The sequence below is a fragment of the Equus caballus genome, chromosome X, assembly GCF_041296265.1.
Source record: "Equus caballus isolate H_3958 breed thoroughbred chromosome X, TB-T2T, whole genome shotgun sequence".
In the NCBI taxonomy this organism is placed as follows: Eukaryota; Metazoa; Chordata; class Mammalia; order Perissodactyla; family Equidae; genus Equus; species Equus caballus.
In genome coordinates, this window is record NC_091715.1 from 108,815,353 (window position 1) to 108,841,331 (window position 25,979).

The 25,979-nt window shown below is 42.8% G+C and overlaps 1 protein-coding gene across 8 annotated transcripts in view; it reads right to left on the reverse strand.

Moving 5' to 3' along the window:
- The window catches only part of CHRDL1 (chordin like 1), a 112,232-nt gene that overhangs the window by 53,811 nt on the left and 32,442 nt on the right, over positions 1-25,979 (reverse strand). The gene's annotated exons all lie outside the window — the stretch shown is intronic.

The following is a 25,979-nucleotide window of genomic DNA, read 5'->3' on the forward strand; positions in this document are numbered from 1 at the left end:
GTGCCGCTTGGCCCTGCCATGGGCTACCCGCCTTGGGAGATGTGGAGGGTCTGCCAGACAGCTGAGCTAAAGGAGGGGAGAGAGGGGACAGGATTTTCCTGCTTGGAATCTTCAAGGAGACTCTGTGTGGGCTCATACCTTCCTACAACCAGTGGCCTCCCTACTCCCACCCCTTGCCCAACCCCCAGTGGGGTCCCAGGCCGGGAAATTCTTGCAGCAGATTTAGCAGATCACTCTGCAGCTAAACAGACAGACACAACACTCTGTCCCAGCCAAGAAGGTGCCGAGTGAGAGGAAACAGTCATCTGCCGGTCCAGCTGGAGAGAAGAGAGTGGAAGAGGGCGCTGAAAGCTCACACCCCGGGGTAATCCCAGTTCTTCCCCTCCTCAGCCGGAACCCATCTGCGGGCTGTTTTTCATCCCACTTCCGTTAATGTTTCAGCTGCTGTCAGTCAGTAGCTGACCCTGCCTGAGTATGCCTTCTTGTCAGACAGATGCTGTGAAGGATGGCTTGAGGAGAGGATTTGTGTAAGAGGAGAACATGGCTCTATGAAGCAAGGGGCGCTGGCAGACTGGGCACGGGATTTCGGGGGGCAGGGAAGCAGATGTATCCTTGGCTGGGTTGTGCCACTGACTTGCCGTGTGATGGGACTGCTGTCACTTTGCATCTCTGGGCCTCAGTTTCTAAAGAACTTCCTGCATCTGTGAGTACGTGTGTTATTTGTTGGGGGTAATCATTTCACTTGCTCCTACTTCACAGGGACATAGAAAGAACAAACAGGATTACATTTTTGAAAAGGTTCAGGGAGAAAAAGAGCTGTATGCAACACAGGCAATTGATTATGATTATCTCCAGCTTACCAAGTGCATTCCATCTGAAGGCAAAAAGAGATTTATAATTGAGTCTGCTCCAGCGGTCCGGTATCCAGAGCATACTACACCCCTGAAAGGTTCTGCCAACTCAGAAAAGGCCCCTCAGCTTGTGATTTGCTGCCTTTCAGATAGCAATTCTAGCCTTGCAGTGTCAGTCACCTGCCTGTGGGCGAGCATCTGGAGCTGAAGCCCTATGTATGGAGCAGCATCACAGCACAGCTAGGGTAATGAAGCGCATCTCAACGATGCATCCCCTTGGCTAAACAACACTCTACTTCAGACCAGCTGGTTCCTGCCCCCACTATGCTCCTTGCCAACTCTGCCCTAACTAATGCTAGACCCAACTGCAGACTCCCCTTTGCTTACCCATACCCTACCCAGCCCTCACCATCTATCAAATACACTCTGATTTCCTGCAGCAACTATAATGGTCTGACTGTACCCTACAGTCTAGCACCTGATAACAAGTGTACTGCCTGCTAAGTGATCAGTAAGAGCAAAGGAGGCAGGGCTTATGTCTTGATTTCTCTATCTCCTCCTGGCTCTAGCACTGGAATGGAGGAACAATCATTGAAATAGTGATATATGCTTGAACGTTGAGAGTCTATTATTAATTTCAAGATATAAATGTGAATATCCAAGGGTGAAGTGTTTTTTTTTTTTTTGAGGAAGATTAGCCCTGACCTAACATCTGCTGCTAATCCTCTTTTTTTTTTTTTTTGGCTGAGGAAGACTGGCCCAGAGCTAACATCCATGCCCATCTTCCTCTACTTTATCTGTAGGACGCCTACCACAGCATGGCTTGACAAGCAGTGTGTAGGTCTGCACCCGGGATCTGAACTGGCAATCCCCGGGCCGTGGAACGTGCAAACTTAACTGCTGTGCCACCGGGCTGGCCCCAAATTGGTTCTTGATTTAAGTCCTAGAGAGCTGGAGAAAAATCAAGTATGACTTTTGAAGTGATTCTGAAGTGACTTACAGAAATTTGAGTGTATGAGTGTACATGCATTTTTCTGGGAAGAAGGTCTGCAGGTTTTATCAGATTCTCAAAGTATTCCATGACCCAAAAGAGGTGTCCCTACTATTTTAATACAAAGCGAGGGTCCTGTGGGTTTCCCCTCAGCAGCACCGGATCTCTGCAGGCAACTCAGTCCAGTTTCCAGGGCTCTAGGGCTATGCATGCTCATTTTCAGCTTTCTGTGTGCTGAGAGCACGTACTGGTGAAAGCTTCCCATAATCCAATCTTTAGAGGGAACTTCTACGTTCTTTCCTGTCAAAATGTCTTCTTCCACTTTACTGAACAGCTTTATCATCAGCTCCATTATTCAGCTCATGGACCATTTCAATCTCATTACATAAGCCTTCTAGAGTTTCCCATGTATATTTCCAAAAGCAAACTGGAAATAGCCTTCTCTCCTGACAGACGAAAATGAGGACCAGAGCTGCCAAGGCGACACCATTATTTAGTGTCGAAGCAAGGATTCAAACTTAGGTCTCTTAATTTTTGCCTAGAGCCACAGAACATGAGGGCTAGGGAAGCCCACTAAAATCAAGTCCAACAATTGAGGAAGAAGACAAAACACAAAGTCCTCTGTTGTCAGGGGCCAATTCCCAAATCTCAGGTCTTCATCTGAACTTAGACTACATAGCCCAACGAAAAGAACCTCTTCTGCAGTGGATCTGATAAGTTTGTCTTATTCTTTCACTACTATACTATGGGCTTTTAAAATTTCTAATTACCGAACACTGTAATAAATGGACTTGTAGTTGAAATGAAAATGTTAAAGCAACTATTCCACATGTCACCTAATTATTAATGACAGGTTTTGTTGTAACATGTGTCACTCACTGCCTTCCTCTTCTCCCTAAATAAATTAAGAATGAGTTCTACTATTACTTGGTTAGTTCTAATCCTTTGGGAACCAGGCTTTATTTTTGAAGGTCAATGACCCTTTGAAATGGACAAATTAGTCACTACCCTCAAGCAGCATTTACAGAAACAATGCGAGGCATCTGGCCGAGACAGTGCGGAGGGCAGTCAAGCATTCCTTTGTATTGCCTACACCAGCATTTCCCAAGTCTGCTCTGCAGAGCACTACTAGTCCACAAGATGCTCTGTGAAAACAAAATGCTGTGCTGCAAATAAAGTTGGGAAAAGATCCATATTCTATGCTCACAATAGCCCTTTCAGTGTGTTAAAGGATCGCAGAAGTCCCATAGTAAAGAAATCTGCTTAACTACAACCCAGCATTTTCTCTGACTGACTTTACTGAACCACCAGACGTCTTTTTCATCTATGTAACAGCTATGAACATCCCAGGAACACCCTTTGGGAAGTACTGCCCTGCACCTCATCTAATAACTAGATGTTTTAATGATCTTGATATTTGCCATCTCATGGACACTATAAACTACTGAATTCAGGACCCTGCTCCCACCCTCAGTCACTCAACCTTCAGCTACAATCTAACATGTTTCCTCTAGGCAGCTGCATAGCATCTCTTGCATCTTTTCCTTTCTTTTTTTCTTTCATTAGCAAGCCCTGTAAACCAAGAGAAAAATGCCCCCTGTGAAATACTGTATAGTGCTATTAACTTGAACCATACAGTTTGGCACATGGAACAACAACCCAGTGACATCAGGCACTGGGGCTACAAAGAAGTCAAGCCCTGGAGTTTGGATTTTTTCTGTATATGATGAGAAGCCAGTGAAGTGACTTCAACAGTGAAGTTATTTGATGAGATTTACATTTCTGAAAGACTGTTCTGAGATGACCGGACAAGAGACCATGAGGTTGGAGGTAGGACCCGTTAGGAGGCTAGTGAAAAAACCTAGGGCTATCACATTACATACTTTTAAAGGAAGAAAAGAGGTATTCAGTACTTGAGGGTTAATTGAGAAAACTTATCCCCAAACACGCTTTCTGTTGTGTTTGGAAAAGTGTTAGCAGCAGGTTTCAGAAAGTGGTCCCTGGAGGCCATTGGCAGAGGCTGCGGGGAAGGCAGTGGCAGATGAAGCGCTCCAGGCTGCTGGAGCAGTCAGAGCTGTGAGGAAAAGGCAGTCCACCTCTTCCTGGAGACCAAAGGAGGCAGTTCATCTGCCGTGTCACAGAATTACTAGAGGAGAGGAGAAAGTATCATGTTTCTCCTCCTAGGAAATCCTTTAAGATCTGAAGCCAAAGTCCCTGCTGGGCAAAGAGTAACATAGGTAAGAGGATACAATACAGAGAAAGGAAAGGAAGTGTTAGGGGATTGAGATTTAAAAGAACTCCACCACTGATTGCCATGCGATGGTGACTATTCTTCAGGAAATGGAGGCGTGAATAGTAAAGAAATGTCAAAGATTAATGCAAATTTCCCCTTTGAAACTGGGACTCATCTTTTGGCAGCCAGATGCTCATATGATGGCCACTCTCCTCATTTTGGAGTAAAGTTATTAGGGAGAAAGGTGATTGTAGAGGTCAGAAAGTAAGCAAGTAAATAAGGTTTGTTATCATCTTTGGATTTACCAAGTCTGGAAATGCAATATGAGGATCAGTCATTGCTTTGGACCAGTAATTCTCAAAAGGGGACCTCGTAATTCTCAAGAGGACCATGGCCTCTGGTGGGAGTAGTTCCAAGCTCCACACATCAGCCCATCCCTGATTGGGAACCACTGAGCATAATGAGAGACATCACTGACAGGAGTATGGCATATTAGACACTCTTGAGGCAGAAAAGAATTTGACAGCCACAGTTCTAATAATTACAGGGACAGCATCAATACCATTAGCAACTGACAGTTATTGACTAGAGCTTACACTGAGCAGGCTCTGTGCTCAGCACTGTATCTTCCTGTTCATTACCTCTATTCTCCCTACAGCCACCCTATGAGGTAGATATGTTATTATACCTGTTTATAGATGAGGAAACTAAGATTAGGAAGCGGTCAAACTAGAACTTGAACCAAAGTCTCTGGCCCCAGAAGTGGAGCTATCTACTATACTGCTCTTGAGATCTAGGCATTATATGAAACTACAGCTAGGATAAAATAGCCACCCACACAAAATCTTTTCTGTCACTTTAATTGCTTTTCCTAAATTCTGTTTCCTCTGAAAAGGAAACCGCTTTCTCTCTCACATACTCACAGGCATATAGAAGGTCTAAAAAATATAAAGTAGCTCATCAAAAGGAAGTACTTGACTACTTCACCTCCTATTAGCCTCAAATGGTTAGGGAGAGCGAGAGAAAGAGGGGGAGGCTATAGACTTGGGTTGTGCCTTCTTGAGAGTGGTAGGAGGGAATGTTTAAAAACTGCAGATTACCTTCTTAGTTACTGGGCCAATGAAATCATCTTGGAACAGAACAATTCCCTTGACAGAACCTGAAAATGGCGTTGGACGGCCAGCTCCTCTTCTCAGAGACCAACCCTCCACTCTTGTGGTATGGGGACCGGCAGCACTAGTGTCACCTAAGAGCTAGTTAGAAATGCAGAATCTCAGACCTACTGAATCAGCATCTGCATTTCAACAAATTCCCAGTGATTCATGTGGACAGTAAAGTTTGAGAGGCACTGCTTTAGGGCTTCTGGTTCTAGAACTCATTTTATTCAGAACCTTCAATAATACCCCAGAAATGAGTCAGCTTCTCAAAGCTTAAAGAGTGTTGAGGAGGCTTTTTACTCCCAGTTCTGGACATATATATGCAGCGTTTGTTCTATGCTGCCTCATTCTATGCCCCACGGGGGTATAAGTGCAGGCATTCTTAGAACTGTGTTTCCTGCCACCCATAACCTTTGTCTCCAACTCCTATCTCTACAGGAAATGGCAAAATACATATAATTAAAGACCAGGATCCTGGGCAAGTGAGGGTATCTATGCAAGATCACAAATACTTCAGGACGACAGCAGTGGTTCTCAACTGAGGGTGATTTTTTTCCCCCAGGGGACATTTGTCAATATCCAGAGACACTTTTGGTAGTCACAGGTTGAGGAGGGCGCTATTGGTATCCAATGGATAGAGGCCAAGGAAGCTGCTAAACATCCCCAATGCACAGGACAGCACCTGACAACAAAGAAATATCTGGCCCGAAAGTGGTTAAGAAGCCCTGGACTAGAGGAAATAATAAATACAAATGATCTGATCCCCAAATATTCAACATACAGCTAGGGAGAAAGGGAACCTAAAAATGTTTTCTCCATTCTGACCTACAGCTATGGGTTGGACATGAAAGCTCTAGCTGTCCTTGAAGGAGTGATATACTCCTTTGGCTTAGAGAGTTGAGCCTTTCTTTGACCTAAAGTTCTTCTCTAAAACTACACCACGTAAAACCAACTGCTCAGGAAGTCATGATACACACAGAAAACCTTTTCCACAAATACCAATTTTCAAACTTAGCATTAAATAAAACAAGAAACCATGCTTTCAATTTTTCCTTTTTGCAACAAAAGGCATATACCATGAAGTAATTAACAATCAAAACAGAAAAAACCTGAACCAAGAAGTAGCTATAAGAAATACCAACCAGGGGCCAGCCGGGTGGCACAGTGGTTAAGTTCACACTTTCCACTTTCGTGGCCCAGGGTTCACTGGTTCAGATCCCGGGTGTGGATCTATGTACCACTTGGCAAGCCATGCTGTGGCAGCTGTCTCATGTATAAAGTAGAGGAAGATGGGATTGGATGTTAGCTCAGGGCCAGTCTTCCTCAGCAAAAAGAGGAGGATTGGCAGCAGACGTTAGCTCAGGGCTAATCTTCCTCAAAAAAAAAAAAAGAAAAAGAAATACCAACCAATAGAGTTAACATAATTATGATGTTATATGAGCATTAAAGGATTCTGAATGTCCTAGTAGTCAGGGCAAGAAGAGAAAGAAGATTACTTCTATAGTTCCCCTTTTAATTGCTTTCTTTTAGTTTCTAAGAGTGATTTATGAATATTTAGGATTCAGAATGAATTGCCCAGGGTCACTGATCATCATTTCACTGAATGTCAACTCTTTCACTTTCCTGCCCCTAGGACGCACATCTTAAGTCACTGTACAAGCAAGAATGTAATTGCTCTTACCTATGGGTCTAAAGGCCATGTGAAGTACAAAGCAAAATATGAGGTCTAGGGGAATTACACTTATCTTTATTTATAGTACAAGTTCTCTGAGGGTAGGACCAGTCTCTTACTCCATCAAGGCTCATAATGCCCCATGAGCGTCAGACATTTCAATATTGAGAAGATGTTGGTGAAGACTTCAATTTAAGACTTAGCAGTTTGCGCCCTTCCTACAAAAACATCACCTTTGCTTAAGACAAGTATACAGTGGTGCTGTGTGCTCATCAAACCCATTTTCCTCCCACCCTCTACCCCTGCCCTCAACTGAGTGAGCTCTCAGCTATGCTACATTTTACAGCCTCACTGCAGTTAGGTCGGGCTATGTGAATAAGTTCTAGTCAGTGGAATGTGGTGAGAAATGATTCAGGATTTTGTAGTCTGACCTGTAAAACCTCCTGCACAACTCTCCTTTCTTTCTTTTCCCTAGACAGAGGGCTACACGCAGAGGATCTAGAGGAGGACTCTGAGGTCGTAGAGGATAGAGAGGCCGCTACAGTGAAAGGGGCCTGGGACCCTGAATGACTGCATGGAATAGAGCCCTCCCTCCTCACAGCTACCCACCCCCCATTGTGTTTTGCTGCTGAGATATTGGGATTTTTAGAGTAATTGGCTTATCCTATCCAAGTCTTGTGTATTTACAAATATACTCCTTCTTCTAAAATCATGGGCCATAAGTTTCACTTTAGCCCATAATATTGCATTAATATCACCTACACTTTCTACCGTTCACTTTCCACCTCCTTCCTCCATCTTGACAACTGCTCTCCAAAGCACTAAGAGCAGAAACTGCCCAGAGTCAATATGTTTAGAATTTCCTCTCTAGGTCAAATTCCCATTAAAAGCAAACCAAAGTAAAATAAAACCCAGAGGCATGGGAGGTCCACTTGTTCTCAGGCCTGCCGCCCAATGGCAATCAAGCCTAGGATCCAATGGCATGTAGGACCTGGCTCAAAGGCCTAACTTCATATTTATGGTTGGTTTACATAGCATTCTAAGGAATGACTACTATCCCAATGCTTTAGTTCCTAAGCTATTCCCCCATGTGCCAATGTCAATGACCAGCAGGGCTGAGGAAAGCCAGGCAGGGTTGTGCAAAACAGACAATTAGGCCAGATAACCTAAGGGCTAGGCAAGGAAGGACATGAAGAAGAAACCTGGAAAGCAGTTCCTGGAGTGTGTGATAGTCATTAGGGCTATTCATCAATACTCCAGTTTTCCTCCTACCAGGCACATGGCAGCACTGCACTTCCCTGTCCCTGAGAAGTCATAGCATGGCCATGTGACTTGCTCTAGCCAATGACATATGAGCAGAAGTAATCTGTGTCACTTCTGGGCAGAAGTCTTTGAGAGCCAGCGCATAATTTGCTACATTCCCTTCCCATGCCACCGGAACTGAATTCCAGATAGCAAGGCTCTGTGAGCCAGGGTCCCTGGATGAGAATGACACGAGATGGACATGCAGTGTGAGTAAGGAATACACCTTGGTTGGTTTAAGCTGCTGAGACTCGCGGGTTGTGACTGCATCATAATTTAGCCTATTCTGATTGTTATAGAGAATCCAACATTCATATTCAAAATGGGAAAGATGAAAAATATTCTAATTTTTACACCTCTTCCCCCAAAGAATTGAGGGTAAGAGTGGTCCCGTCCCCAAAGTGATACTTGTAGGCACTCTTAACAGTTAAAATCAGGTCTCACCTACTAACTGGACTTAGCCCATTGTGTCCAGAACGGGCAGGGGTCGTGGACCAAATCCGACATGCAATTTGTTTTTGTAAATCAAGTTTAATGGCAACACAGCCATGCCCATTTATTTACATACTGTTTACGCCTGCTTTCACAGTATAATGGAAGAGTTGTTGCAACAGAGACTGTATGGCTTGCAAAGCCTAAAATATTTACTATCTGAACCTTTACAGAAAAAAAAAAATTCCTGACCCCTGGTCTAGAAGAAGCCAAATGAAAAAGGACCCATGGAGTATCTGGAAAAGAAATCCAACATGTACTGCCACTCAGAGTAAAGAGTACATACTCTTGGTAGTTATGCAGCCAAGAGCATACACAGAGCAAGAATTGGTACTGGCAGGATTTTAATTAGTGCTTCAGGCCTTTTAGAAGATAGAGAGGCAAAGGGAACCCTGATACAAATGACTCCCAATAAGCACGTCTTTAAAGCTCTGTTGTTTACAATCTTGTCTCCCTCAGTATCAGGATGGGAACAGGATCTGAACAAAGGATATACACAGTATATGTCAGGATTAATGAACCTGACAGTCCTCAGGATGACTCAGTGGAAAGTTGCTTAAGTGCTTGCTCAAAATGATTCACCGCCTGGAGATTCCATGGCAAATGAGATTCTTAGGCTAAACTGGGCGGTACTGTTTGTCCACCTCCCTGAACTCAGCACAGGGCAGCAGGCAGGCCTAAGCGAGGGAGTAGGCTCTTGGAGGATCTGATGGGGGTCTCAGCCTGCTGGATGTAGCCTCTGATGTGGCCACTGGCTGCCTTCTGGGGGTGGGGGTGTATATGGCGTGGCCGGAATGCTAGGAATGCTGGGCTGGCTTAGCAGGCACTCCAATTGGCTTGGTGCTCCTACATGCTCCAAAGACTTTCTCCAGTGTCCTTGGCATCCAATGACTATACTTGGGCTTAAGATTTTTAGGGCTGGGCGGGTCCCTGGAAGCCTTCTATCTCAGTACCGGACCACTCCTTCTTTAGGTGGTACCAGCAAACGAGCTGGCCATTCCACCGCAGATGGGATGCAGGCCATTTGCTCCTTTGCCTGGGCCTGGCTCTTGGCAGGGTTGCCTGGAGGAGCCAGCTCCTTGGCTGAAACTCAGCCTTTGGTGGCTGTTAACAGGTTTTGCTTCAATTAAGCTATTGCTGAGTTACTGTTGGTTGGCTCTGGGTTAGGGGCAAAGACTTGGAGTGGGAAATAAGAGAGAGGAGAAAGGAGATGAAAGCATACTTTATTCGGACCTGAGTTGAATTGTCTTCCTTTTGGCAGTTGATTCCAAAGTTAGTTTGGACTGGGTTTTTTATCTCAATTTCTAAGTGACCAGTAAGATATGGCCCCCAAGTCCTACTTGTGGTACCTTTAGTTGTAGGTGATTGTGTTTTGCCAGAGAAAAAGTGGAGAGGGGAAAGAGTTATGCCTGATGTTCCTGGTTACCATCAAGTCTACAGAATTCAAACTGCAGATGAGGCCTGGAGCCCAAAGCGCTATAGCATTTTTATCAGCTTGCTAGGCAGCTGATAAACTAGGTTCTCTAGTCTATACCCAAATAGCTGCCCAGGCCATGGCCACATCTGCAGAGGCCCTGTCTCCCTGAGCTGAGACAGCATGAGCACTGGCTGACTCAAATGCACTGAGTGAGACAGAAACAGATTTTCTTGGAAAATATAACATAAAAGAGAACACACAACAGGAAAGCCTCAGAGAATTAATTCATTCCGTAAACATTCGTCCAGAGCCTACGTTGTGAATTGGCACATGAGCAGATAAAGATACGTGGGTTCCAAATTATTTTCAAATATCAGGGGATTAATCTCAGAAGCAGTGAAGAGAGTGGAAAGGAAGAGAATATTTACTCTTTTGAAATTTATCTGCAAGGGAGATGTGGCGAAGCACAGTCTAGGAGGCAGGGAGACCTGGGTTCCAGGTTCAGCTAATTATAATGAGCGCTGTGGCTTCAGGTAAGTGAGAGAGTCTTTCTCAGGCTCTGCGTTTGTCAAATGTGAGGGGAAGGAACTGGACGAAAAATCTCTTCAAGATATAATTTTCTGTGGTTTCAGAATAATATGATTCCTGCCCTCAAGAAGTTTATCATCTAGTTGCAAGACACTGAATAGACGCATGGAAGGTACAAAATTAAATGCCATACCACAGAAAAGTATCCAATGAATGGTATAAAGCCGTGCCATCCACTATAGGAGCCACTAGTCACGCGTGTCTAGTTACATTTAAACTAAGTGACACTAAAAAAAGTTTAAAACACAGTTCTGCAGTCATACCAGTCACGTTTCAAGTGCCCAACAGTCACAAGTGCTAGTGGCTGCCATATTGGACAGTGCAGATATAGAATATTTCCATCATTCCAAAAACTTCTATTGGACAGCACTGGTATGGATGACATACACCAAAGATGTCCAGAGAACACAGAACTTCCCCTCCACGCCTCCTAGGCCTGGGCTCATCATAGCTGTTCACCACTGACCAATGCTGACCTGCCTAGAGTGTGGCTCTGCTGCAGCCACCCTTACTGCCTTGCTTAGGGAGCTCAGCAGCTTCCCACTTCTCCCACTGACTGGGCTCCTTTGATCTTCCCCCAGGGCCTTTGGGAAAGCCAGAGCCATCTAGTCCTCTCATGAAAAATTCCCTTTTAAACAGACCTATGAATAATCTAGATAATCCAGCAATTCATGCATCATTTAGAGGTTCCTGGGCTATCTGCCCAAGAGGTATGGTATGCAAAGTCCGACAAAGACGACTTTGATTGATCAGTCAGCATTGTATTTAGTAGTTGGGAGAAGCAAGCATGGCCAGGACTGAGGAGAAAGTCCTTACATGCTCCCTCCACAGCACTATTAACACCATGAAAAAAAATTATCCAATTTAATCCCAAAGACTGATTTCAAATCAAAACAAAACAAAGAAAGGAAAACAAAACAAAGGAACAGCAAGACAGGCACAAGGGCTCCCCAGGATTCCTCTAGTTTGTGGGGTGGGTGTGAGTGTGTGACGGTGCACGTGAGAGTGAGTGTGGTGCAGTGTGTGTTTGTGAGAGTCACATGTGTGTGAGTGGGGACAGTGCGGGGGTAGGCAGACTTGGAGGCTTTTGGGGTGAGGGCTAAACAAACGTGCTCTGACTCAGAGGAGAACTCTCCGTCTCTCTTGGTGGGGAGAGTGGAATTTAACTTTTGTCAAACAACTTTATACCCAATTCCTCTAAAGGCGGTCAGGGAGGACAGTGTCATAACACAGATAGTGTTAATAGCTGCTATTTTAACAATCTAAACTCACTGCCCCAGGGCGCCAGGAGAAGCTAAACAATCTTACTGCAAAGGGTGCAATTTTAAAAAATCAAATAAATAGCTGAAGGCACACTCACACTGAACTCGTGCCCAACTCAGTGTCAATCAACAAGTTTCCATTGAATGCTGGACAAACCAACCCCTCTTCCAAAGAGAACACAGAAAACATTGTAAGTTCAGCTTGGGGGCAGCTGGATGATCTTATGTCTTCTGTCCTTCCCAGTTTTTTTTCCCGTTTGCTCCTTCTTTCTCCAGCTAAGACTTTTGTTCCCTCATCCAGCCCCTCCCAAGTTAATTTCTTTCTAATGCATCTCCTTGGCTCTAGCCCTAAGTGCTGTGGTTCTTCTATTTCGTGTTCCCACACATGAGGACAGAACTGCTGACCTGGGCCTCAAGGCAGGTTTGCACTGTCCGTAAAACAACAGCTTCCCACCTGCCATGTGCTCCGAGTGGAGACAGAGAAAGTAAACACAAATGTACATAAAATATTGCTATGGCTCCACTTGAGAAAATTTACATCTTGATCAGCCACATGCTAAAAAATTATACTGTCCCAGTGTTAGGATGTGGCCTAGGTACATACTGAAACTAACCAGAGACGGCCACTAAGGTCTTAGCATAAAATCCTCATCTCCATCCTGGCCAGTATGTCCCCACTTCCCAAGACTGAACTCTGGCCATGCATTCTAAAATAATAAAAAAGAGCTTGCATTTATTGAGGGCATACTATGGGCCAGGGATGGTGCTAAACCCCTTACATGTATTAATTCATTTAATTCTCATAACAGTCCTTTGAGGTAGGAACTATTATGATCCCCTCACATATTGGCTCATACATACACAATCTCACCCACTCAGACACACACCTCATGTATGCTCACATGCACAGTGAGTGTGTGTAAACTGATCTTAGCCCCTCTGCACTGTCTCCTCAACACTCGGTTCTTCCAAGTCCCCTCCCCAAAGTCTCTCCACTGACACCTGGAATTCTATCCATAGTGAATTCTTTTAGTTAAGCATTCACCTCTCTGTTGATAAAGAGTGAAAGCCCCTAGAAATGGTAACCCAGCCTCATTCCCATCAGGTGTCAGTGTCTATGTGAAAGCTGAGTGGCTGAGAGAGAGGTGAGGATGCAGGGGACTGACAGAGAGGAAAACGGGTGCAAAAAGATGTCTGGGAGCATGAAAGACAAACTTCACCTACTCCCAACATTTGCAGTGGGCTGGCTCCACCAAACAATGTCTAACTGTAGGGAGGATGAGGTCCTTTGAGACTGGGCCCCCATCAACCTAACCTTTTGAGCCTCCTCCCACCAGCACGGACCACACCCACTGCAGTCTCGGTCCCACACATGCCTTCGCACATGCCCTCCCTCCTCCTCCTCCTCCTCCATCTGGCAAAGTCCCATTTGTCTGTCAGAACCCAGCTCAAATGTTGGCTCCCCTCTGAGGACCCTGGCTCCCGGCTCTTGTAGAGTGTCTCTCTCTCTCCCCTCTCTGCCTGCCCAGCCCCTGTCCAAATCTCTACCAGAGTACTCCTCACATTACGTTTTAATGATGTCGTTATGCCTATCTCCCCCACTAGACTGTGAGCAACTTGAGGCAAGGACTCTGAAACCTCAGCACCATACATGGGACCTGGCCCAAAGCTTGTACTCAGTAAATGTTTGTGAAGTGAACAAATAAGTGAGTGAGTGAGTGAATGAATGAATGAGTAGACTGTAGCACCAACTTCTGGTTGGGAGGAGATTCCCTTCCAGGCTTCTCTGGGTAAAGCTGCTGTCCAGTGTTTCTCAATAGGGTCGCTACTGGAATTTGGGGTGGGGCACTTCTTCACTGCATCATATTCCTACTCACTGTGTTAGCATCCCTGGTTCCTGCCCACTAAATACCAAGGACATTCCCCAATCACTGTGATGATCAAAACAGTTTCCCAACATTTCCAAAGCCCTGGGAGACGGGGGGGACTGATCCTCCCAGGCTGGGAAGCAGCACTACAGCAGTGGCTCCTTTCCCTGATGCCAGTGGTCTGAGACGCTCCCTGAAGTAGGGTCACGCTGTGCTCCTTCATGAGGTGCTGGATGACAGGCTCTAGCCAGAACATGAATTCAGAACAAAGTAGAGACTCACGCAGTGCTGGCCTGCTAACAGGAATTATGGCAACTTAATCAGTACACAACAGTACAGAGCAAAGAATCCTGCTCAACGTTTTTAGGATTCAGGGCAGGGGAAGTGGTCAGGCTTAGCCAAAAAAAAAAAGAAAATCCTCATCAAGCTTTCAAGACAGCTCAGAGACTGTTACCTGTCTCTGAGTACCTTCTCAGCATTACCCCATGTTTCTGCTAAGGGCTCGCTCTGCTTTGAGAAATCAGCTTTACTGGGATGCACACCCACTCAGGGAACCACTGAAAACCTAATCAGAAGGAAATAGAAAGGAAAGGCAGAGGTAATGTCATTTATGTCATGCCTTCTGCCTGACACTCATTAAACTTGTCACCTATTTCCTTTAGACCCCAAACAACTTTTCCCTGAAGCTGGAGACATATGGTCAGCGCCTGGTTATGGGGCTCTGTCATTGGGATCTACGGGAACAAATAGTGAAATGCCAGAGTTTCAGGCTTTGCCCACATTCTCTCTTACTGATGCAATCTGATGACTCGAGATTTAAATTCCTTCTTTCCCCTGCTATACACTGCCTCACTGATAGATACCTCTTTATACTTTTCAAAGCATTTTCCCATATCATCTTTGTTTTCACTGTCAGTACAAACTTTAGGAGAAGGTAGGAATTATCACTCTCATTTCACAAGTTGAGAAAACAGGCACAAAGAGGCTGGCAAGCTCTGTGAAAGTCCCACGGTGATCTGAGGGAGAGTAGGGTTAGACCCCATCTCTTTTCTGGCCCCATGCCTTCCTCTCTCCATGATAGCACAATACAGCCTCACCTGGGGGGGGAAGGGAATGCATACTCCATAGGACCAAAGCTCTCTCTCCTTCCCAAATGTAGTCCTGATTCTGGAAGCCAAATGGGCCCTCTGGTCAATGATATAGACCTGAAGCCAGAAGGCTTCATCCAGATGCCAACATACTGGTACATTCTGCAGCTGGGAAGCTGGAGGTCAAAGCCTCAAATGCCCCCAAATGCCTTCTTACTAATTCCAAGGAGGGATAGAAAGTACATAGCTGGAGGACAGAAAGCACATCCTGCTCTAGGCTTGGGTACTGCTCTGCTTTGTGCAAAAACAAACAAACAAACAAATTTAAAAAACAACCCAAACCAGAACAAACCAAATACCATGAAGACCAAAATAATATAAACAACAAAAATAACAGCCCCTAAATAGCCATATGCACACTTTTCCTTCAACATTGCCTCATAGATTTGATAGTCTGATCCTTTAATAATCTTTCTAATAAAACCATACTGAATGGCTCCAGACATGATTTCCCTTGCAATCTCAGAGGAGGCTCTTTTGGAAATGTACTTCTCCAGATAAAGGAAAACAGGGACACAGTTCTACCTCTATGGATTTCTCCAAAACATGACAAAATGTGCCAGTAATCAGCTCCCAATGGATGATGCTCCCTGAGAAAGGTTAATAAAGAATATGCCTGTCTTTCAAAACCCAGCATTTCACACAGTCATTACTGATAGTTACTGCTTGTCATGGCTGTCACTGTTCAAGACAGCATGGTCTCTGGAGTCTTCCTCACCCTATGAAAAATGTGCTCTGAAAACCAATATTTGTTAGATATTTCTAAGATTCCTTGGTTGACTCCTGACTTCACTTTCTCATCTCTAGGACTAGCGTCTTCTCAATGTCTTTTTCCATTCTCTTCCTCATTTAAAAAAGAAAGACACTACAAAATAGATGAACCTTGAAACATTATACTAAGTGAAATAAGCCAGTCACAAAAGGACAAATATTGTATGATTCCACTCATATGAAGTACCTGGAACAGTCAAATTCATAGAGACAGAAAGAAGAATGATGATTGCCAGGAGCTGGGGGAAATGGGGAGTTGGTGTTTAATGGGTACAGAGTTTGAGAAGATGGAAAAATTCCTGAAATGGATGTTGGTGACGGGTGCACAGTAACATACACGTACAAAACTGTACACTTAAAAGTGTTAAAATAGTAAAGTTTATGTTATGCATATTTTACTGCAATAAAATTTTTTAAAATAAAAAGAGATTAAAAAAGAAGAAAAGGAGAGAAGGGAGGGAGGAAGAGAAACAAACAAACAACGCAAGGAAGAAAGCAAGCCATATTTCCCTGCCCCTCCATCTCAAGCTCCATTTCCCTCCTATTAAAATAATAAAGGAATACACTACATAAAAGGTATGATGGTGAGTGTGGACTCTGATTTGGCCCTAGATCCCTGAGGGCATGATCTTGTGAATGTGGAGAAATCAAAGCTGCCCAAATTTGCTAAAGAAAGAAAACATAGCTTACAGGGACACTTCCCTTATCTTTATGTTTTAAAAGTAACCTCTACTACCAAGTTTGAAGTCTTTCCCTTTCTCTCCAATTAAAAAAAAATCCAACCAACCTCTTCCTTCCCCTCCTGCAGACAACTTTGATTTATCCCTTTCTTTAAAAATATAGTACATATACTTCATAGCCTCTCTCCAATTCAAGGAGTACAACTCTAAAAAAACACTGTCTCAGCAGCCACACATCTGTTGCTGAACCACTTCCCACTCTCTGGGTCTTAGTGTATATGTGGCAAAGACAAGAGACAACACACCAAGACATTTATAAAATAGACTACTTTGATGGTCAAAAATGGAGTCCTGTGAGGAGGTGGATTTTGGCACAGATTTCAACAACTGACACCCTAAGTCTGCCAGTTTCTAAAATCACTTTCAGGGAATAGCTGACAGTGTAAAAATCTAGATACGAAAATCATACAAAAACCATTCTAATAAAGACTATTATTTATCTTAGTCGCTGCAAATAATCTGGTAAACCTTTTGGGTTATAATCACTTTGCATCCAAAACCCTGGAGTGAAACCCTTTGGCTCTAGGCAACAGATAGCAAGGATATTTGGTTACTTCTGGAAAATATTGGTTTTAAATTAACAACCCTGAAGTGAAAAACTTGCGAGCTGGCAACTGATCCTAGAAATCATCGTGTCCTCTGCCACGAATAAAGAACTTCTTCTTGATATTATGGAGGAACTTGGTACTCCGCAGGACTGTGGGGAAGGCAAAGCCTGACTCCCTGGGCTCCTTCTTCAATGCCCCCAGAACTCTTCCAGATACCCAGGCTTGTGGCCATGGGATCTCCCCCACCCACCCATTCAGCCACACTCTCCACCATCAAATTCCACTTTCTAGATCCTGCGTGTAGATTAAATTAAAAATGATTAATAAGAGTTATCACTCTCAAAGATAGATGAATGTATCAGAAGTCAAAGCTTAAATTCACAAGATGAAGCTGTAATAATGATAGCATTTTGGCTATCAGGCAACTTAGCAGGGAAGTGGGGTGGGGGAGGAGGAGGCTGATACAATGCCAGCTGAACAGGTCTAGGAATCACAGGTCACAGGAAATCAAGGTAATAATCTCCTGCTCTACTTAGTCTGAAAGCAGGCCCTGGTTTAAGGGTCATCCTTGCAACTAGGAAGAAAGCTCACTAAAGGACATTTTAGTAATTCTTTCCTTAAAATACCCTAGATGTGACTCTTATTTCAAACTAAGTTGAAAACAGACTAAGCTGAAAACATTGATTTTATTTCAAACTATGTTGATTGCTTTTCCCTTTGAGAGTTTCATTTGTTTATCAGCAGAAATTCCTGGGCTAATTCCGAGAAATGCCATTCATTTCTCGCCAACAACAAGTCATGGACAATGGGCGGGGGTAGAGGCGGGAGCTCCCTACGGAGGGTCCTTCTTTCTGGACACAACAGCCAGGGACTCCAACTGTGGAAGATGGCAGAAGAGAAAGACTTTGGGTGGGAGCTCTGGGAAAGCAGGGAGGCAGTCCAAATGGAACAGTGAGCTCATGTTACTGCAGGGTTGGTCCTGGGGAAGTGTCACACAGTCAAAGTATGTTTCCAGGGAGCCTATGCTCCCCATTATCAGAGAAATAATGCTGTCCTGCTGCCCCCAAGTCCTCTGCAGATGCACAGGGCCTTCTACTCCAAGATCCCACCCAGGACTGCTCTGTGTAGTCAGTGCTCTTGAACTCCTTTATCAAGCTCTCCCCTGCGTCCTATTACTATAGTGCAGTCCCCAGTCCAACTGCATCAGAATTAATTGGGGTGCTTGCTTAAAATACAGACTATCCACTGCCACCCAACCAAATCACAATTGTCAGTGTAGGGCCTGGGAGTCTGCATTTTATCAAACCCCCTAAGGTGATCCTTCAGCACACTAAAGTTTGAATAACACTAGTTTGGAGTCTTGTTCTAAAATGGCCTGCTACACCAACGAACTTCTCCAAATTAAGATACTGCACATACCAATAGCTTATTGCTATCATATAAATAACTTCTGGAAGTTGAATGGCATCATCCAAGACTTTCTAAAACATATTAAAGAACACTCATCCTGCCAAGTGCTCTACAAATAATCAGGCCTATAGCTCAATAAGTTCGGAAAATACTGCATCCCATGCTCTTTTATAGATTCATAATGCACATTAATATATCGAAGGCTCTGAGAAGTCCTGCATTAAAAGAAACCTATTTAGCCTTCTCTAATCCAGAAACTCTCACATTTATTTGACTATATAAATGTTTTCTCTAGTAAATCCTATTATCATCCCATTAAATTGTGTTCCTTGCAACAAACTTTTGGAAACACTGCCTTAACCCAGAAAAGTGATTGTAATGGTAGAGGTTTCTAAAATATAGAAAGCAAATGGAAGACTTATTTGGGACAACTGGGGCTTCTTAGTATCCCTCAATGAAGTGCCACCTTCTTCACCTTCATGTGGGGCCAGCTTTGGTTAATGTCCATTGAAAGAAATAGAAGAGTTCTGCTCTACCATGACAGAAAGCCATAGTCCTCCTAGGAGTTTTGTCCTTACATGACATACAGGCCTCTAGCATGCTAATAGGAAATCACATTCTTTTAAAAGACCAACTAAATCCCCAGGGTTCACCAGAGACAAAGATCACTTCACCTGGCAGGAGGCAAGTTGGGTGCCACTTTCCTACAGAAGGTTTTAACCCTTCACACTCTGCACAGTGTTCAAGGACCAAGTGTATCAGGAAAATAATAGAAATGATGCATGGAAGACAGTGAATGGGGTCTAAGACGTAGGAAAGCAGACAGTGTGGACATGGATGGTCTAGTGATCAATGGTGAACACCTTGTGGCTACCTCTCAGCAATCAGTGTAAGAATACTAACAATGATAAAACAACAATAATAATAAACTAAAACCTCTGCTATGCAGAGACCATCATTCCAGAATCCTCAGGCTTTTGGATAGCTCTGGACCCAAAGAGTTTTTTTTTTTTAATATACCAATCTTCAGCAGGCAAAGATATGGCCCCCAATTGATCATCTTGCATACTATAGCTATTGTAGTCACCTTACCAAAGGTAAAGAATATGCTAATTGGCTGTTACTGTTTAAAGAATTGAACTTTTTCAATAAAATCCAAGAGGCAAGCTAATACTGAATTCAGAAAAGAACAAAAGAAGAGATGAGAGAGCAATGGAGATCAGACGTGGATGATCGCAACAACAGCAATCAGCAGCAACCACGAGGATGACAGGCAGCAGATAATCAAAGAGACGAACCAAAAGAAGATAAGGAAGCTTTAAAATTTGAAAGAGATTCCTAAATAGGTTAAACATAGAATTACCATATGACTCAGAAATTCCACTCCAGATATATACCGAACATAACTGAAAACACATGTCACACAAAAACTTGTACATGAATATTCATAACAGCACTATTCACAATAGCCAAAGGTGGAAACAAGTCAAATGTCCATCAGCTTATGAATGGATAACAAAATGTGGTACACCCATACAATGGAATATTATCCCGCCATAAAAAGGAACGAAGGACTGATACAAGCTACAACATAGATAAATCTGGAAAACATAACGCTGAGTGAAAGAAGATAGCCACAAAAGGCCACATATTGTATGATTCCATTTATATGAAATACGTAGAATAGGAAAATCCATAGAAACAGAAAGTAAATTAGTGGTCGCCAAAGGCTGGAGGGGGGAGAAGGTAATGGAAAGTGACTGTTTAATGGGCACAGAGTTTCCTTTTGGGGTGGTGAAAAATTTCAGGAACGTGATTAGTGGTGATGATTGCACAACACTGTGAATGGTCTTAATGCCACTAAATTGTACACTTTAAAATCATAAATTTTATGTTATGTGTACTTTATCACAATAAAAAATAAATAAATCCCCCCCCCCCGAACTTCTGCCCTAAAAAAAATAAACTGGAGGGAACAAAACAGGCATACCTACTTGATTACTCTAACAATAGAAGTCACAGACATGGACACAGGCATAGAACCAGATCCCCTTTTCATATAAATGTACGGGATGGGAGGCAAGGGAAAAACAATGTGCAGATAGCTGTGACAACACACCAAAAAACAGATTCAGAGTGATCCAGTGACTTGCAACCCTCACTCTACACTGTCAAAGGCCAAATGCCATATATCTGCCTCATCTTCTATAGTCTGTTTCTGCTATAGATTTGTGTAATCCAAACTTGTTCATATGCAAGTGGTAAATAAGAGAATGATGTTGGTATAAAATAGAAATTCCATTGGTTTATACCTGATTTTTCCCAGCATATTAATATTTTGCACCATCACGTGACAGCAGGTGAATGCCAAGAACACTAACACAACTGAAATCAGCAAACCATGAAGGAATACACTACTCTATCCTATTCCCATTCAACCCACATTCTTCCTCTTGGCTCAGTTTGGCCGTATGCTCTGTCTTATAAGTGCTTATTACATGATTCTCTCAGATCTTTGTGTATTTTTCTCATCTCTATAACTCTGCAGGCTCAATCCTTCCTTATAACCTCTTCCTTCAAGCTAATGTCACCATTTTAAAAGGTAGTGAAGTCTATACTTAATGTAATATTCTTGTATTTATTAGAAGTTTAAGATGCCTTTTTAAATCATGCTAGTATTCTATTAGTATAGCTGTTTTGTTAGTACTCTGGTTACAAAGTTGCATAAGTTTTGAGTTGTTTTCTCCAATCCTGCTTTTTTTCTTAAGCCCTGTTATTTTTCAGCGTACAGTTTTGCAGAATGTGAGGATTTTCAGAAATGCATATGTTGCACTATAGGAGAAATGCCTGAATTCACTAGCTAGCTCACAGCCCAACTACTGTCCAGAGAGAAATGCCACAGGGCTTCCAGCTTCTTCTTACAGGAACACAGACTACAGTGCATCACTAGAAAGGTCCTTTCCTTAACCTACCTTGACTTTGAAAGGCTGGGGTGAGGGGTGCCTCTCTTGGCAAAACCACACTGTCACTGTCCCTATTAAAACCATACCACAGAACTAAACTTTTTCACACCTAGCCGAAAGGGAACACTGTGGATTAGGTCTCTGGTAACAGATCAAATTAGATATTTTGGCAACTTTATAACAGCTCTTTAATGACCCATGAATGCTGCAATATCTGTAAGGGAACCAAAATTTATTAATTCTGAGTAGCAAATTCATTAAGAATGGCCATTAAAAAAACTCTCAGATAATACCATGATTTAGGCTCCTGGTCACTATATAAGTCTTCTTTTGGTGATAAAATTATATATAAAGAACAAAAGAAAAGAAGTCATAGTTTTTTCTCTCCTCTCCCCGTTTTACCACTCCACTTTCCCAAAAGAGAAGGTATTGAATTTCATTTCTAGAAATCTCGCATTATCAGGGAATATAGAGAGTCCTGCTTAGAGACTGGGATGGATTTAATGACCTTTCTGACTTCTACACAGTCTTGACTTTTCTATTAAGAATGTTCTAGCCTCCATGTAGCACCAGCCAATTTGGGCCCAGGAGAGCCCTTTGGTATGTGACCAAAATTGACCTCTGCCATAAAGACTTGGGGAAGCGCTGATGAAAGAATTTTCATTTGCTCTTCACGGGCATCAGTATAGATTTCTCTGTGGTGACTCAGGACAAGCAGTCTGCATACTCTGACTTCCCTGGCTCAGCAGGAGCTACAGGAGACAACCTAAAATGCAGGTGGGAACCTTGGAAATTGCAGAGGTAGGGAGTTCAGAAAGCAAGCGCCATGGGAAACACAGAAACAAAGGGGGAGGCAATGGCTCCTCAGTCTCCTCCATTGGAAGAGGAGCTCTAGGCATGGCCTGCAGGCCCCTCCCATCGAGTCCCTCACTATGCAGGTGAACGGTCCCCGAGGTCAATACTGCTATAAGACAGTATGTACAGCCAAAACCTTGGGTATATGGTTTCCTTGTTTGTTTTTTCTTTTTGATACAGAGCTTGTTCATCATCTTGGCTTTAAATCTTCTATTTTTAAGTGAGGACATTTTGATCACAGTGCCTTCCACTGGGTTAAGACAGAAAATTAGAGCCCCTTCCTTTGACCAAGCATTCCTGTGGCCCTGAAGGCATGAGTTTCCTCATGCCTAATAATCACTGGGGTGGAAGCAATACAGAGGAGTCATCACAGCCACTGCCCTGTCTCAACGCAGAACTGTGCCAACTCTATCTCACATGGGTGGCTACTTTTTATTTCCAGAAATATGCAGTAAAGAGATCAAAATTCTCCTTAGCCATTTATTCTAGGATTTTAACAACCAATATGTCCCAAAGTTCATCCTTTTATCAAACTAATTCTTCTCCACTATGGTTTAAATCCATTTACTCTTGTTTTATCTTCAACAGAAAGAAAGAATAGCTGGTTCGCATTCTGGTTCAATATGACAGAGAGAGTATGTGAGAAAACTCCCTGCTCTTTGCCAAAATCAAAGAAGAGAGAGAGATGAAATGTAAAACTAAGAATAAATAAATAAATAAATCTTTAAAACTGCAAAATCATGCTCAGATACGAAAGGAGACCCTTCGTGGAATAAAACATAGACGGAAAGTGCAGCAATAAATGGGGGCCAAAACCATATGGTCCACTGGCATCTGGGACTGGATACAGACAATTGAGGCCAGGCAGCTGCGCAAGAACTATGGCCTGCAAGTGGCTCCCTATGTAAAACTGGGGACTAGAGTCACATTCCTCATATGTAAACAGGGGCTGACACAGTTCTGCCCACCCAAGGTGGTTACCTCAAATGGACTGATTGCCCAAGGTAGGCAGCTGCAGCTGAGGTCCCAGTCCAAGATCACTATCAGGGATTACCACCGCATAAGAAAACAGACGTAGAAACAGATCATCCAGGCCTGAGGGAGCCCAAGCTGAGACAGTAATATATGACCTGGTTTAGAGCTAAGTGATCTAACAAGGCCTGAAACAACCTTCTCACCAAGAAGGAAGGGTTTATGCAAGAGAAAACCTCCAAAGACGATGAGCTTCTAAACAAAAATTGTAGAAAATGAGAGGAAATTCAGAACTAACAAAAGCTGTCAAGAAATCCAACAAAAGTGAGAATTCACACCAGAAAAAATATAGATATTTGAACAATCTGAAATGGGATTATAAGTAAATATTTAAATACTTCAAAGAAATAAAGAAGGGAATAAGATCCTAAGAAAAAATAACAAGGGTTTATAAAACAGCAACATGTAGATATTTTAAAATATAATTCAAAACTTGGAGGAAAATAGTTATTGAAAATAAAACAATAAACAAAACCCAACAGATGGCCTAAATAGTGGGGATGAAAAGGCTGGAGAAAGAATTCATGAATTGGAGGACAGAATTGAAGTAATATATCATTGAATATCAAGAGGGAAAAAATAAAAGAGCAATTAAGAGACACAGGATAAACTAAATGAGCTGCCATAACATACACCAAAGACAACTTTGAGAATGAGAAAAAAACTAGAAGGGGAAGAGGTAATTTTCACAAAAATAATGACTAAAAATTGAAGAGAAATTTGAGTACTTTGGCTGAGCAAGATAAGTAAAAATAAATCACACATCTATACACCTCATTGTGTGCATCAAAGAAAAAAAGAAAATCTTAAAAGCTAGAAGAAGGAGAAAACAGGTTACCCACAAAAGAACTATAGTCAAACAGCAGACTTCTTATCCACAAACAAAGGAAGTCAACAAACCATTTATTAATATCTTCTAAGTGCTGAGGGAAGATAAACATGCACCTATAATTTTATACCCAGCCAAATTATCATTCAAGAATGAGGGCAAAATAAAGACATTTTTGCATATAATAACTAGGGAACTTCAGTACCACTACCCACAGAAAAAACTATTAACGGTTATAGTTAACAAGAAGAAAAATGAACTCACAAGGAAGTGACCTGCAAGAACTACAAGGAAAAGAAAATGAACAGCTGGTTTCTATACTCCACAAAATGGGCTTTTTAAGTCTTCAAGACAATGTGTTTATTTCTTTCAATTTTCTCTTTTCCGAGATTTATGACCTCACTTATTTTAACACTTTCTTTTTCTCTCAAAGTAATTGCTAGCTTATACTTTCTCCTCTTCTCAATACTTGCTTCCTGTTATGCAGCTGGGGTAAATGGCAGCCATACTTCAGTCTATGCTTTTCCACCCTATGCTCTGTGGCTGGGTCATGCCTCAACCTCCTTCCTAGTGAAGAACAATCACTACATAGCAGTTTAGATAAATTCCTATGACATTAGACCACTTTGGAGGCTTCTGGATAAAAAAGCTTTTATAAGGCTATTTGACAAACAACCTGGCAGATTAAAAAAAAAAACTCTCCAGATTAGCCTCTTTATCAGAAACTGCTCCCATCTACCAGAACTCCTCCCTTACCACACCCTTGCAATCCAGTTTAAGTAGAAGAAGCAAATAAACACGTATGAAGATAGTAAGCCTCATTTAGGGATTAATTCCAAAAAACAACTTTTAGGTTGATCATATGCCAAGTCCATCTCTTACATCTTGAAGCATGTATTATCATCACCAATACTCAGGATGACAGACCTGTGGCAGGGCGTGATCTTTTGCCATCTGGGAAAGAATCCCCTGTTTTCATATATTTATATTCAGTATATTTACTGGTGCAGGAAAGTATACTTTATAAAAGTGGTGACAAAAAGGTTTGGGGTTTTTTCTCCATTAAACAAAAACTCCATTCATGTAACATTTAAGTTAACTGAGTTTTCAGTGAACTTCATTCCTAGCCCCATTCCTATCATTTTTGCCCTGACACCTTGGGTTTCTCTCTTATAAGCTCTGGAGGTTCCTTACTACTTAAAGTACCATTTATGCCCTAGACTAGTGGTTCTTCACATCTTTAGGGTCATGTACACGCCCTTTAAGAATACCAATAAAGCCATGGCTCCTCTTTAAAGGAATTCACATGTATACACAGTTACACTAAAAAGTGTGAACAATTTTAAAGGGGTCACTGACCCCATACAGCTCACCTAAGGACCCTAACTCAAGAACGTCCATCCTACAGGGAAATAGAATGGACTTATAGGACTACAAGGCTTCTAATGTCCCAACCCGAAGACTGTCACTTAGCTTTTCCTAGGACAGCTGTCAGGCCCACAGGCATTCTCTGAATCATTCCATGCTTGCACGCTTCTGGTGTGGGAGCCAGGCCTCAGTCAGATGTGAACAAAGTGTCATTGACAGAGCCCCTGCCTCAGACAAACACCCTAGCCGCAAACCATGAAAGCAGACGTCCTAACAGCCTTGTGAAAAAGTCTCCGCCTGCCTCCCCTTAGAGTCGCTCTTAACAATGTGTACATAATAACTCTGCAGTCTGGAGGAGGTGACCATTCAGCAGGCAGGCAGCTTTATACTGTTATAAACCTCACTGGTTCAGCCCCTTTGATTTATGAACAGCCCCTCATCATTTAGAGGCTATGCTTGGATGCAACTCCAGCACTAATTGC